Source organism: Alosa sapidissima, chromosome 10 (assembly GCF_018492685.1).
Source record: "Alosa sapidissima isolate fAloSap1 chromosome 10, fAloSap1.pri, whole genome shotgun sequence".
Lineage (NCBI taxonomy): Eukaryota > Metazoa > Chordata > Actinopteri > Clupeiformes > Clupeidae > Alosa > Alosa sapidissima.
The window spans coordinates 16,018,743-16,033,547 of NC_055966.1; the positions used below are offsets into that span (position 1 = coordinate 16,018,743).

At 47.0% G+C, this 14,805-nt stretch overlaps 1 protein-coding gene across 3 annotated transcripts in view; it reads right to left on the reverse strand.

The window, feature by feature from the left end:
* LOC121721536 (transcription factor HIVEP3) overlaps nt 1-14,805 on the reverse strand; it is a 79,036-nt gene that overhangs the window by 26,033 nt on the left and 38,198 nt on the right. For 2 of the 3 annotated variants that reach the window (XM_042108557.1, XM_042108559.1), the window contains one exon: nt 9,196-9,255. The gene's annotated coding sequence lies outside the window, so the exon portion shown is untranslated. Of the gene's footprint in view, nt 1-2,473; nt 2,598-9,195; nt 9,256-14,805 lie in introns of those variants that run through there. The other variant, XM_042108560.1, reaches the window with a different exon arrangement.

Sequence of the window (14,805 nt, forward strand, 5' to 3'; positions counted from 1 at the left end):
ACAAATAGAACCACCACTCTTCCACACACACACAAACACACAAGTTCATTAGGTCAGAGGGGTTCTCACTATGCTCCATGACTATGTTCTAGACTGAGACAGGCCATTAACAGAACAAAGCCCTGATCCGTAACACTGCTACTGAGAGACAGGGAGGTGCTTCACAGCAGACCAAGCATAAGGCTGACAGCACATCACACATTGTGCAATCACGGTCTCTGTATGAGTTCTGTCAAAAGAAAATAGCTGGAAGTGCGTAAAGCACACCTTATCCCTTTTTAATTACTGGCTGACAAGTACCTTTACAAGACTCAAGAGTAATGACGGCACTGATGCAGGATTAAACTAGCACTCCACATTGGTATGACCTCTATGCCAAAGAAACAGCCATTGCTGGCAAAGCGCATAATGTAGGTTTATCTTTAAGAACCAGCCTTAAAAATCTAATCTTGACAAAGCATTGATCTTAACACTCATCTTAAATTCTAATCAGAAGCATCCACATGACAGGTCTTACCACAAGGCCCAGCTGAGGCTAGTGAAGGGCAGGAAGCTCCATTAAACTGAGTTTCACAAGTGATGCCTTGGACAAGAGGCCCCCTGGTATACAGTACTGGCTATATGACTTTCACATGGTCTAAGCTGACATTATCACACCTCATAAGTCTTCACACACTAAACCACTTACCACCACTTCTGTAATGAGGAGAGCCCTACAGATACACTTGTCACACACCCAGACCCCCAGGAACATACACAGGCACCACAGAGCTTCACACACGAGTGCAAATGCACACACTTTACTGCTTGAAACCTACATTCCATGGCACACAGACACACACACTCACACACACACTCTCACACACACTCACACACACTCACACACACTAACACACACTTACACACACTTACACACACTTACACACACTTACACACACTCACACACACTTACACACACTCACACACACTCTCTCTCACACTCTCTCTCACACTCTCTCTCACACACACACACACACACACACACACGTACACACACACACACACACACACACACACACACACACACACACACACACACACACTCACACTCTCTCTCACACTCTCTCTCACACTCTCTCTCACACTCTCTCTCACACTCTCTCTCACACACACACACACACACGCGCACGCACACACACACACACACACACACACACACACACACACACACACACACACTCACACACACACACATTCCAGAGTGAGACGAAGATGTGAGGGAGTTGACTCTGACTCAAAACCGCAAGCTCAGATATTCTGCTGCTCCCCTCGTCATCAGGAGAGTGAGAGTGTAATTGAATTACCAACCGGGAGCGAGAGAGAGAGAGAGAGAGAAAGAGAGATGCCCCATTTTAAGACCCAAACCGCACGGCTTTCCAAAAAGCCTCGCAAAATCCCCCAATGACATTTAATTTAGATAAACGAGAGAGAGAGAACAAGCACTGCGGAGGACGCCAAGGAAACAAGGCACAGATATAGGCAATATATCTATATATACAGAGAAAATGCCTCGCACAGCAGACACAGGCAGAGAAGTCCAACCTGGAGACTTTCTTCCCCCCTCGCTCTCTATGAGGCTCGATGAGGCTAACCAGATTTGCAGCTGAGGGGTGGAAAGCCATAAAGACAGATTCTTTCCCTGTACCGTGGGCTGTCGTCGGTAAAAAAAACGTCCGAGCGATTCCTTTTAAGCACTAGAGCTGAAAGCAGATGGTACAGGGGGGCTGATGCCGGTCCGACAGCTGCATCTACACCCACACACACCCGACACACACACCGACACATACACACACTAACACACACACACTAACACACACACACACACACACACACACACACAGAACCTGTCAGGAAACTGCCAGCCAGAGAAGTAACCATCGGTTCCTGCTGTCACGCATGTGTGCATGTGTGTGTGTGTTAACTTGCAGGAGTTTAGAGAGGTAGCCTACTCTGCAATAAAATGACGGCAGAGAGAAGAGCTTTGTACATTTCTCCCCAAGAAAGTCTGAAACGTGCAAGAAGCAAGCTGAGAATGTTTGAGACATTTGATAAGAAGTGATGGCAACACTCCCTGCCTCTCTGTAACATTAGGGAAGTAAGCAACTGGACAACAGATCAACTTCTTTCCAGCGTCAGCCACCAGTCAGACACTGCTGCACACCGGAGATCGATTTCTGTTTCTCAAGCTCTTTTGCTTTGTTTCACTCCACAACTTTCAGTTTCCCTGGCGAGACGAGACAAGACGAGAGATTTTCTTTCGTCAGGCCAAAAAGCCGCATGTGTGTCACTCCTCGAGGACGTCACAAATATTTTCCCACTCAACTTACGAGTAACACCAGCTTTGCCAAGACGCACACGCAGGGGAAAACAAGAACAATTAACAAACAAACAAGAAAAAAGGGAAAGGCAAAGAAAACACGTCAGTAAAACATACCTCCTGCCATCCATGTTTGAGTAGTCCTGGACACAAAGTCCGAGGCAAGGCTGAATCATTGAAGCCGCAGCTCTGTTAGTAAAAGAGCGTCTTGCTACTGTAAGTTAGGACCTGAATGAGAAGCAGTTCTTTTCCCATTCATGCTAAGCCGAGCAAATTAGCCAATCAGGTGCCAGTGTGCCGAGACGCGCTCGCCTCCGCAATCATACAACTGTCAATCATCTCTCCGCTGGCATTCACAGTGCCGCAGCGCAGAGAGGCATAAAACGCCCACACACCAGGAAGAGAGCTCTGTGTGTATGTGTGTGTGTGTGTGTGTGTGTGTGTGTGTGTGTACATGTGTGGACCAGTGTGAAAGTAAGTGTGTACTTGTGTGTGTGTATGAGTGTGTATGCGTGTGTGTGTGTGAGAGAAACTGAGAGAGAGCAAAAGAGTGCTTTAGACATCACAATGCCACCTAACAGCCAAAAAGTTGCATTTGTTCACTATGTTGGTGCTCCTTTAGCTGTGATTGTGTGTGTGTGTGTGTGTGTGTGTGTGTGTGTGTGTGTGTGTGTGTGTGTGTGTGTGTGCCTTGGACTATCAGACATGCCAAATTGCCCAAGTGAAGTCTATTGTCGGATTAGGCTGATGATACACAAGGCTACTATTTGAGCAATATTGCTGGGCAGTGTTCCTAAGAACTGCTGTTCTGGCACATTCTCATTGATATTGGGCCACAATTGTTTTATGGGGAACTTTAATCACCAGTAGGCGCTTTTTCATGATCTTCCAAACTAGTTAATCCTCATTTTTTAAGTCACTTTTGATAAAAAAAAAAAAATGTTAATGCAATCAGAACTCATGGAACCAGTTATGAGGTGGCTCAGAAAGTGGCCCCATGTATGATCACATTCAGTCATTCTCCTAAAGTGTCACCATGTCTGTGTTGGCTAGTTTCCAATTAGTCTCACTGAGGCAGTGGATTCCTCCAACAACCTACACAAACACACAGACACAGACAGACACAGAAACACACACACACACACACACACACACACACACACACGTGTTGGATCAAAGGCAGCCATAGTGAAAACCTTACAGTCCCAGACATGATTTACACCCAAGTGAGAGTGGAAGGTTGTGATTCACACATTCCTAAAGGACTGCTCCACTCTCTGATTGCCACCTAATCTGGCTCTCTGGTGCCTACACACACAAATATTTACTCCAACATCGCCTACCTGACAAAACACACCACGGATAACCTGCAACCATTTTCAATCATGACGACTAGAGAGGTTAAGTGCGGCCGTCCGCTGAATGGTCATTATGAGGTGATTGTACGGTCACAGCGTACTCAAATATCTAACATGTGTGAGTGCACTGCAAACATTGTTATCTGGTCCAGTTCAAATGCCGGGGTCTAACACAAGCCTACACACACACACACACACACACACACACACACACACACCTTTACCCACTCACTCACTCACTCACTCACACTCACTGTCATACAAACACATAACAGGAAGACTTCTAAGAAAGAAAGTAACAGTAGAACCTGATCCTTGTCTACACTTTTGTGACAACCATACGAACATAGAGTGTAACAACGCCTGAATGGTACCAGTCCGTGTGTTAGAGAGAAATTTGCATTACCTGCCTATTACCGCGTAAAGTCCTGCTCTCCAGGGGAATGAGAGCTACTGAGACACACAGCGGATATGAATGTTTGTATACGAGTGGGTGTATTTGAGAGAGAGAGAGAGAGAGAGAGAGAGAGAGAGAGAGAGTCGGTAAGAGAGCGACAGGAAAGAGAGAGAAAGAAAAAGGGGGAGGATATGGCATGAATGTTAGAGAAATGGACAAAATGCAGAGAGAAGAACAACATGGAGAGTTATACAAATGTATCAATTGCGACTCTGGAAGAAACACCTAGAAGACCCCCATTCCTAATTATAGGGGGTCTTCTAGATTTGTATAGGGCATTATGGGGGCAGAGAGCCCACTGCTGCTAGTGTGGCTGCCTTTGTTTCAATAAAAACACCCGCCTCTCCCAAACCCATCCACATGCTCATGTTTAGTCCATCAGGAAAGAAAGATGTGGTCTGTCCCAGTGGATTCTAACCCAGGCTCGCTCCCTCGCGCGCACACACACACACACACACACACACACACACACACACACACACACTCTCTCTCTTTCTCTCTCACACACACATAAACACATACATTAACACACACAAACACACATCACACACACACACACACACTCTTTCTGATGACCTCATGCATGATGCGTTAATCCCTGCTGTTCCTCCTCCACCACTGAAACCAGAGTCCCATATCTGGCCAGTGACATCACCAGGCCCCTCCCCGCGCTGATCAGGCAGGGCCGGTTGAATCTCACTTAAAAACACATTAGTCAAACACATGGAGCAGGAAGCCCTGCATTCCACTAACCCTGCCCTCTCTGCTGGACACACATCTCCTTATTCCTCAGTTATGAAGATGCAAACAAATGACTCTGAGTCGTCCGAGTTCCTCCGAAGCGAAAAGCTGCATATGGTCCAGTCCCGCTGGACTCTAACAGATCACAGCTGGCATTACACAAGAGGGAGGAACCCCTTCTACATCTCTCTCTCTCCCCCTCGCTCTCTTTTCCTCCATCCATCCCTCCCTCCCTCTCTCCCTCCATCCCTCCCTCCCATTCATCCACCGTCAGCACAGTCAACGGGCTCTCTTGTGCTTGGACGGCGACTCACCACACTGAAAAGACAGTGCTTGAGTGTTCGATGCGTTGGGGAATGACGCTTGGCGCTGCGCCAAAGGGGCTTATGGGCAATCTGTGGCCAGTCCGAAAGAAAAATGCGAGGGAAAGTGCAGGATTCACTGCGGCCCCTCAGAAATGGACATGACAAAGCGGCCACTGTGCCCCGTCATGGCCGGCATGTGTGACAGCAGGGGAGGAACAGGCAGGAATCACCTTGGATTCACCCTTAGAGAGCTGAGCTGATTAAGCAACGCACCTTTTAAAAGCGCTGATCTGCACAGGGTGCACTGGCAGTAGAGGGCCGCAACAGGGACATTTTCCTTTCCTGTCTTTTCCTTCCTTTTTTAAAAGCCACTCTTTTGAAGTTGTGAGGGTGAACAAATAGCCAGGCTGGTGTGGCACACGGTTCCCTCGAGCAGACTGACCGTGCCCGGCCGGCGTCAAAACACTCAAACCGCTGCTCAGAGTCTGCGGGAGCTCACACCGAGTCATCCTTCCAGGGCTGCCCGAGTCACAGGAGTGACTATCAGGGGAATCCGTGAAGCACGCACAACCTGTCAGAGGACTTTGAGACATCACAGTCACAGACGGGTGAGAGAGAGGGAGGGACAGATTAGGGAGAGGAATGAGAGAGAGAGAAGGAGAGAGAGAAGAGAGAGAGAGAGAGAGAGAGAGAGAGAGAGAGAGAGAGAGAGAGAGGGAGGGAGAGATAGATAGGGAGAGGGAGAGAGAGTGAAGGCAGGAAAGAGCGAGCACACAAAGAGAAAAACAGACAGAGAGAGGGAAAGAAAGAGAAAAGGAGGGTGATAGGGAGGGGTAGATAAGGTAGAGAAGGGGAATTGGAGAGAAAGTGAGGGAGAAAGAGAGAGAAAAAGAGAAAGCGAGGGAGAGAGAGAGGGAAAGAGAGATAGAAGAGAGGGAAAGAGAGATAGAGGAGAGGGAAAGAGAGATAGAGGAGAGGGAGAGGGAGAGAGAGAGAGAGGGAGAGAGAGAGAGAGGGAGAGAGAAAGAGAGAGGGAGCGGGAGAGAGAGAGAGAGAGAGAGAGGAGAGAGAAAGAGTAAGGGAGAGGGAGAGAGAGAGAGAAAGAGAGAGGGAGAGGGAGAGGGAGAGAAGGAAATCCCCCACGTTTCTGGGGCACACTGTCACGCTGTGCCTTCAGAGCAAACAGAGGCAGAGGCAGTGATGTAACGTGGCGAAACGGCCACCTCGCAAGCAAACACACTCTGGACGGGGCTTTCCCAGAAAACGGACTCCAGCGGAGGGCACCAGGCGCTCGATGGCCTTCGCCCACTCCTGCACGCTGGCGGAGAGAACGGTAGTGGAAACACAGTCTTCCATTGATGTTCACCTGGTTTTCTCCCCGTCAGAGGGGGAAGTGGCAGGAAGCAACCACTTGAAACAAACCGCCTGTAAACGTCCAGACCAGAATGTGAAAGTCACTTTCCAATGGAATCACTTTTCTGTGGAATCATGATTCTTGCTTTCTGTGATAACAAGATGAACCGTCTGGAAAGGTCCAGACGAGAATGTGAAAGTCAGACTTGCTGTGGAATCATAATTCTCTGCTTTCTGTGTTTAGAAGAACGTTTTTATTTTTTTCCGCCCGCCTGTGACTTTGATGGGCTTATCAACTTCCATTAGGAGAACAACAGCATCACACATAGTTTTCAGTAGACTAGTTTTCCCTCTGTCTAACGTCCATGCTAACTTCAGAGATTTAACTGTTAGCCAGTATTGAGCCCATAAAAATGGTTCATTTCACTCCAGCGGTGTTTCTGGAAGGACGGTACGGAGATACAAAGGAACACAGGAGGAAACTACAAACGCAGAGCTCTAGAGAAGAATAATCAGAGAGAGAGAGAGAGAGAGAGAGAAATAGAGAGAGAGAGAGAGAGAGAGAGAGAGACAAGACAAAAGGGCCGATAGAAAGAGAAAAGAGAAATGCGGCAATTTAGACAGAAGTAAAGAGAGATAGCAAAAAAAGATATAGAAAGAGTAACAAGAGTGAGAGGGAAAGGAAATGAGAGAACTAAGAAAATGCAGAGAAAATGATTCTTACCTACAAGCAGAGCTCAGAAGGCCCACAAGAACACTAACTAGTGAACTTGTGATATGCAAAATATGCATGCAGTTTCAGCAACTACTGTATGAGGAACCTTTTCTTTTTAATTGTAAAAGACATGCCTCTCCTTAATAAACAAAAAATACCCATGGAGAGAACAGCAACAGTGTAAGATATAAGATGACACAACAGCAGAGCAGCACTGACACTCACACGGCTATGAATCACAGGAGTAATCATTCATACTGAGTACTGGCGTGTGACATGTGTGTCTTTTTATCTCTGTTGTGTGAGTGTATACAGTGTGTATGTCTACAGTGTGTGTGCGTGTGTGTATACAGTGTGTATGTCTACAGTGTGTGTGCGTGTGTGTATATTATACTATGTGTGTGTTGTGTATTATAATCTGGAATATGATAAACACACACACACACACACACACACACACACACACACACACACACACACACACAGTCGGCTGGCTCCTGAGAGAAGTGTGGGAGGAAATGGTCGTTTTTCTCCTTTACAGTCTCTCGGCAAGTGCGCGGGAGAAAGATCTGAGCTCAAATGTGGAGCAGACATGTGTGTGTGTGTGTGTGTGTGTATCAACAGTAGTGGGGGGGGGGGGGACTTTATTCTCTTATGACTACTCTTTCACTCCTTCTCCACTTCTCCCTCTCAAGATCTTCATGTCCATCGCTTACTTGTTTGCGTCAACTTCCCATATCTCCTGCTTTTTCACATGCAGTCTCTCTCTTCTCTCTGTCTCTGTCTCTGTCTCTGTCTCTGTCTCTGTCTCTGTCTCTGTCTCTCTCTCTCTCTCTCTCTCTCTCTCTCTCTCTCTCTCTCTCTCTCTCTCTCTGTCTCTCTCTCTATCAACCATGCTGAATGAGTGTGTTGTTCGTAGTAACCTTCAGCTCTGTTTTGTGCGGAAGGGCATTGTGTTGCCCTGTTGCCACTGGTCACATTGTGTCAGGGGAGAATGTGATCTTTGTGTCAGGCAGCAGCCAGCTCTTAGGAGCCCCTGAAGCCCCCCCACCCCCCACCAACGCATCAACACACACACACACACACACACACACACACACACACACACACACACCTCCCCATACTGTAACATCCCTGGAAGTGGAATTCACACTACCGTCCACAACACTCACATACACACACTCATGCACAGTCTCCTTTGTTTTCTGTCTCCCCACTAAGGCTGTGAGACAACACAGGCTCTGTTGGGATGACTGACGGGAGAGTTGCCACACACGGATACACGTGTGATCTCGCCCGCTCCCTCTTGTCATGGGAAGAAAGACAAGCCTTACTTTTCCCCTTGCAGCTCCGACGCCTCCCAGATCTTTGCCTCTCTCTGTTTCCCTCAAATCCCCCCCTCTACTTTTTCTCTTTCTCTCTCTGCTCGACCCCCCCCCCCCTCTATCTCTCTCTCTGTTTCCCTCAATCCCCCCCCCCATCTTCTCTCTCTCTATGTTTCCCTCAACCCCCTCCTCTCTCTCTGGAGGACATATGGTGCATTCATAAGAACACTATTGATGCCTTTTGACAGAAATGATCATAAAACATGCAATATAAAAGCTGGAACAGACATTCACCACCATCTGCAGGGATCTCAAACGACACCTGCGATTTAGATCTCAGTCTCCACGGAGGCACTTCTACACTAAGTGTGTTTATGTCTGTGTGTATGAGTGAATATGTATGTGTGTGTGTGTGTGTGTGTGTGTGTGTGTGTGTGTGTGTGTATGTATGTGTTTGTGTGTGTGTGTGTGTGTGTGTGTGTGTGTATGTATGTGTTTGTGTGTGTGTGTGTGTGTGTGTGTGTGTGTGTGTGTGTGTGTGTGTATGTATGTGTGTGCACGCTTTCTCGATCAGAAGTGTCTTACCTGTGCTGCTTGTGCTTATTTCTCAGCTGTTTTCATGGTGCGGGCTTCAGGGAGTGGCTCCTAAGAGTCAGACAAAGAGAAGAGCGACAGAGAGGCAGAGCACAGAGGAAGAGAGAAAGAGAGAGAGAAAGGGGGAAGAGAGAGAGAGAGAGAGAAAGGGGGAAGAGAGGGAGAGTGCATTAGAGTTTTCCACAGATTTCTCACACATGATGTTGCGCAAATGACACTGAATGGTCTTCGGAAATGAGTCAGAACCGTATTGAAGAAGTCCCACAGCTGGGAATGAACTGAGCTTCGCCCCACAGGCCGGGCTCCGCTCTCCAGAGGAAGAGAGACGAGAGAGAGGGGGAAAAAAGCAACTGGCACTGTTCCTGGATGGGATGAAATGACAGGAAAAAGAGCCGGATTCGTTGCTCAGCTCCGCCGCTCAGTGCCGTGAAAGGGGCTGTGACGCAAGAGGACTACCGGGACAAACCACATGCCTTCATGAGTGACCGAGTCACCTGACTCTGATAGCTAGGATGACCAGGCCTCGTGGCCAGTGGAGAGGGGTGAGCTTCAGAGGAAGCATGCGCAGTAAAAAACGTGCTCTTTTCTGGCTTACACCACCTTTAATATTTACATTATACTTAATACTTAGCCTACTTAATATTCATTTATTATTCTGTGGTCCGCTGGCGCTGATCAAACTCAAACAGCCATTAGCTTTGGGCAGGTCCATTTCCAGCCAACAGGCCTTGCCACGGCAACAAGCCCTCCGCCATCACATCAGCAGCTGCCACAGGCAGATGTGTGGGCAGCCCAAGGGCCCGGTCAAGGGGTCCTTCATGCAGGTGAAGGTGGCCAAGCACTGATGCAGACAGCCGAGGACACAGCAGCAGGGGTCCTCCGTGACATTCTCCACCGTCTGTTTCACCTCCAAATGACTCCCATTCATTAGCGGTTATTATCATATCTGCTTTCATAACCACTGATTTGCCGTCCACACACACACACACACACACACACACACACACACACACACACACACACACACACACACACAGACAGACAGATGCAGTTTGTGCAAACAGGGTTAACCACTGGTCACAGCCAGAGGAAACGATCAAAGACCAAAGCGGCGTGCTGACAGACCTAGGCAGGGACAACTGTTCCCTATTATACATCCAATGCACGACACACACACACACACACACACACACACACACACACGCACCTGATAACAGTCATGCCGACCTTATCAGAAGTAGTGAGATCCAAGCCTGGGAAAAAGGCAGCCGGCCGGTGTTTGCCCCACACCCAGCGGTTTCTATTCTGAGGTCGCTCATTTTCCTATCGCCACGGGTGGAAAAACCCATCGGTGGGACGGGGCTGAAAAAAACACTTGTGGGGCTTGTTTTCTTGGGAGTGACTTTGTGAATGTAGGGGCGACTTGTTGTTGTGCTGCGCTGCCCGTGGAGCCCTCCCTGCCTCAGCCCAGTGTTATTTCCCCCATCTGTGAGGTGGGCCCAGTGGATGTTAGAGGAGGCTTGTTCTACCAGGCCGGGGCCATACAGGCCCTCTTTGTCTGGACCTGCGTCGCCACCCGACGCTCGCTCGCCGGGGGAAGCAGGCCAGGGGTGGGGAGGGCTGAGAGAGCCAGGGGGGCTGGAACGAAAACAGTCCACCAAAAAAAAAAGAGGGAAAACCCACCAGAAGGAGACCCCTTAGCCACGTGGTCTTCCTCTCTCTCTCTCTCTCTCTCTCTCTCTCTCTCTCTCACACACACATGTACGTACGCACACACATACACACACACACACACACACACACACACACACACACACACACACACACACACACACACACACACACACACACACACACACACACACACACACATGCATGCATGCACTCACTCACGCACACATGCAACAAGTATTTATATAGTTCAAGAATACCAACATAGTCACACATTAAGAAATCTTTATACTTTTAACAAGGCAGTACTACTATGATTTCATTATCATACCAAAAACCCTAGTTATAAAGTGATTGTGACAGTGGCATGAGCTGGTAGCACTGCTAACCTGCTAACTAGCTCACATGCTGGAATGGCCACATGCTATAAGCCAGACACTTGGTGGAAGAACAATTATCTTCACTTGTCAATAAGAATAGTAGTTTTTTCCGCTTTGGTTTACTTTATCACAAATAATACCATAGTTGGGAAGATTTATAGCTTGTCTGTGCATGTGCTTGCAACCAGACTACTGCCATATTATATAGTGGCATTGAGTCATCTGTTGTTGTTTAAATTGTTTAAATGTACATATCACATTTTCGTGGAGTGAAATATCATAATCTACAACTGGGGAGTTTGCAGTCAGGAACACAGTTGGGTTATTTCTGCACTGGTTTCCCATAAACTGTGGAAGAAAGCTATAAAATAAAAATATATTTAAAAAAAACTGTCTGAAATGGAAAAAGAGGCTCGTAAAAATATTTCAGTGACTATTTCACATTTCAAAACTGACCAGATTGTTCTTTTTAAGGAAGAAAAGGGCACTTCAGGAGCGAGGTCTCATTTCGGAAAACCTCTCAACCCTGATTGGGACCTACAGTATCCATATGTTTCTACCATCTACCTGATCCAGGCGGCTCAGCGAAAGTGTCATGTCATGTGTCTATCCTGACACACGTCGAAGGCGGCTGAACACACCAGGACACACAGCCTGAACAGGGCTAGGAGGTCATTGAGTACGGCCTCAATGAGGATCTACACCTGAGCACACCGCAAAAGGTACATGAGGGCCGAGGGCCGAAGACAGAACCGAGAGCAGGTGCATCATGAGGAGTTTGTCCGGTATCTGCCAAGGCACTGCCTGTCCTATTTGCTTTCTGATTCAGAACACAGGTGATTCAATGGCACGTCTTAGTGTGACATGCCAACATCTTTAACCAAGTGAACAAATGCACAGTGGCGTACCTCTTAAAAATGTACTTCAGTAGGAAGAGAGAAAATGACTGAGCGAATGAGAGAGACAGAGTAGAAGAGACAAAACTACAGGAGGGAGTTGAAAAGAGAGAGAGAGAGTGAGAGTGAGACAGACAGAGAGATGACAGCAGCACGCTAATGGAGCACAGCATGAGTCCTTTGTTAAGCCGATCAATTCCTGCGCTTGCCAAATGTGACATCTGATCCTCCAGCATTCAGCAAGGCCTCCCCTGGCTCACTGACCATATAAGCTCTCTCTCTCTCATCATCATATCATCCAAGTGTGATGCACGGTACATCAAGCATATGGATGCAAACAGGACCCTATACACACACTTTATATGACCATGAAACATTTGCTATGAGATAATATATTAGTTAGATATGTAGCTGGCCAATTAAAGGCCAACATGGAGACAAAGTATCCCTATTCATCCTTGCTGTAACTCTGACACGCTTGCTTGAGCTCATAGCTGCCTGATATCTGCAAGTGAAAGCAATGACTGCTGCTGACGGTGAGACTCTAAATGGAGGCCTAATGGCAGGAGAGACATAAGAGAGCCACTGGAGCGGCACAACACATCATCATGGAAATAACCAGAGTGACGGGGCACAACTACACTCCAACCGTCATCAAAAAGATTTGTGCCGGCAGGGTTTGTGTGGCTTCAGGACAATCACAGAGAAACAATTAAACCAGAAAAAAAAAAGTCCCCTCACGAGAACAGAAAAAAAAGATCAACAGAGAGGAAGAAAGAAAGAAAGAACGATCATGACGTTGCGGAGAGGAAACTGAATAGGTTAAAAATAGAAACAAGGAACTTGTTTGAAAAAAAAAAAAACGCCCACCCATCGCCCACGCATTTGAGCTCGCCATATGTGGGCGTGAAGTCTAAAAATGGCACATAGCATAGCTAACTCATGCTCCGTCATACATACAACAAAGACACGCTGAGAGATACAACAGCAGGATGCGGTCACATGGGGAGGAAGTTGACGTGACAAGATCAACCATTTGGGTTACCAAGAGAGGAGGGTGTGACAAACAGTCTTCGTCTGAAGTCATCGGCTCATCTGGGGGAGTTGCAGAGGCCAAAAGAAAGCAAGCAGACTGCTGTCAAACAATACAGGCCTTGGCAGAGTACCATACCAGTTAAACAGGTTAAAAGGAGTCATGCTCTGGCACTCACAAGAAAAAGGCTTTTACTTTTAATAACATAACTCAGTGGTTTTCAAACTTTTCACAATGGCTCTCCAAGTACCATTATTAAGGGCATTAAAATACAATTTAGCGTAGGCCAGTTTCACGTATTGTATATTGTACATACTGTTTTGCGTCGTTTGTTACTGGCAGGTGCCATGGAAGCTTCACTAGTCAGTTGTGCTGGGCTCACTGTCACCAACTTCAGTTTTTGCTCGACATATTCACCACACTCCTCTTTTAAATAGTTTCTGTTTGGACCTATGATTCCATGAATGTTTTTGATCCATCATGTTTGCTTCATTTTGCTTTGCTTGCCATCACAGCTTAGCTTGTCAACCATTTGCTTATGTTCCATACAGTTAAACTAGCCTAGTAGGCCTATTGGCTGATATAAAATGTCATCTTCTAGTGGTCTCCAAGATTTTTTATATAAAGGAGTCTGCGTACCACCTGTGGTAGCCGTACCACAGTTTGAGAACCACTGACATAACTAACCCAACATAACTTTTTATATGATAGCATTATAAGTACACCATCAGTGTTCTGTGTAGCATCTGAATTTATTACATTAAATGTCACATTGTAGTAATATACTGTACACATCCCACTCTACATGTTAAATAGGTTTCTATTTTTGGCTCCGATAACCCAAGACATGCACATGACAACCTGCAGCCTACAAAAAAGACCTCAAACAACCATAAAGCAGCATTCCTAGTCTAAAACTCGCAAAGTAACTACTAACTACCTAAAAAGTATTCAAAAACCATCAACAACACTGTTTAAAGCTCTCTCTGATATTGCAGGCAATGTTGAGCTGTAAAGGCTTTTCTTTCATTTTCTTTTCACACTGTGTTCCATCCAAGATCACACAGCTACATAGTGCATAGCCTAGACGGCTGGTGTGAATGACAGGTGTGTGTGTCTGTCCTTGGGTATGTGTCCATATACCATCAAAATAAAACACACTAAAAGTAGCTGCTTATAAAAATATACATTTGAAAAGTGCCAAAAAAGTAACATAATGGTGTATTTAAGCAACAGTTGACACTGGACGGAAAAAGCTTGTTCACAGGAAGACAGCAGAAACCGCTGATGTTATCATCCTGCCGTGTTAAATTTAGACTCGTCTAAGCCACAAGAGGTAAGGGGTGACGGTGACGGCGACAGCGGCAACTTACTCCACTCATATGGCCAGCGTGAGCTCACATAGGAACATCAGCACTCACACTAACACACACACACACACACACACACAAGCCCAGCAGTGTTCTCTGTGCGGATGTAGCTTCCATTAAATCGAACCCAGCCCAACTCAGTCCAGGCTGCGGATGAAGGACAGGCAGATAAAGGCAGTCCAGTCCCCGCAGCTGGCCCCCGGACACGTCTGCAGGCGGCTCTCACCCGCTCGTCACTCGCTCGCTGGCCT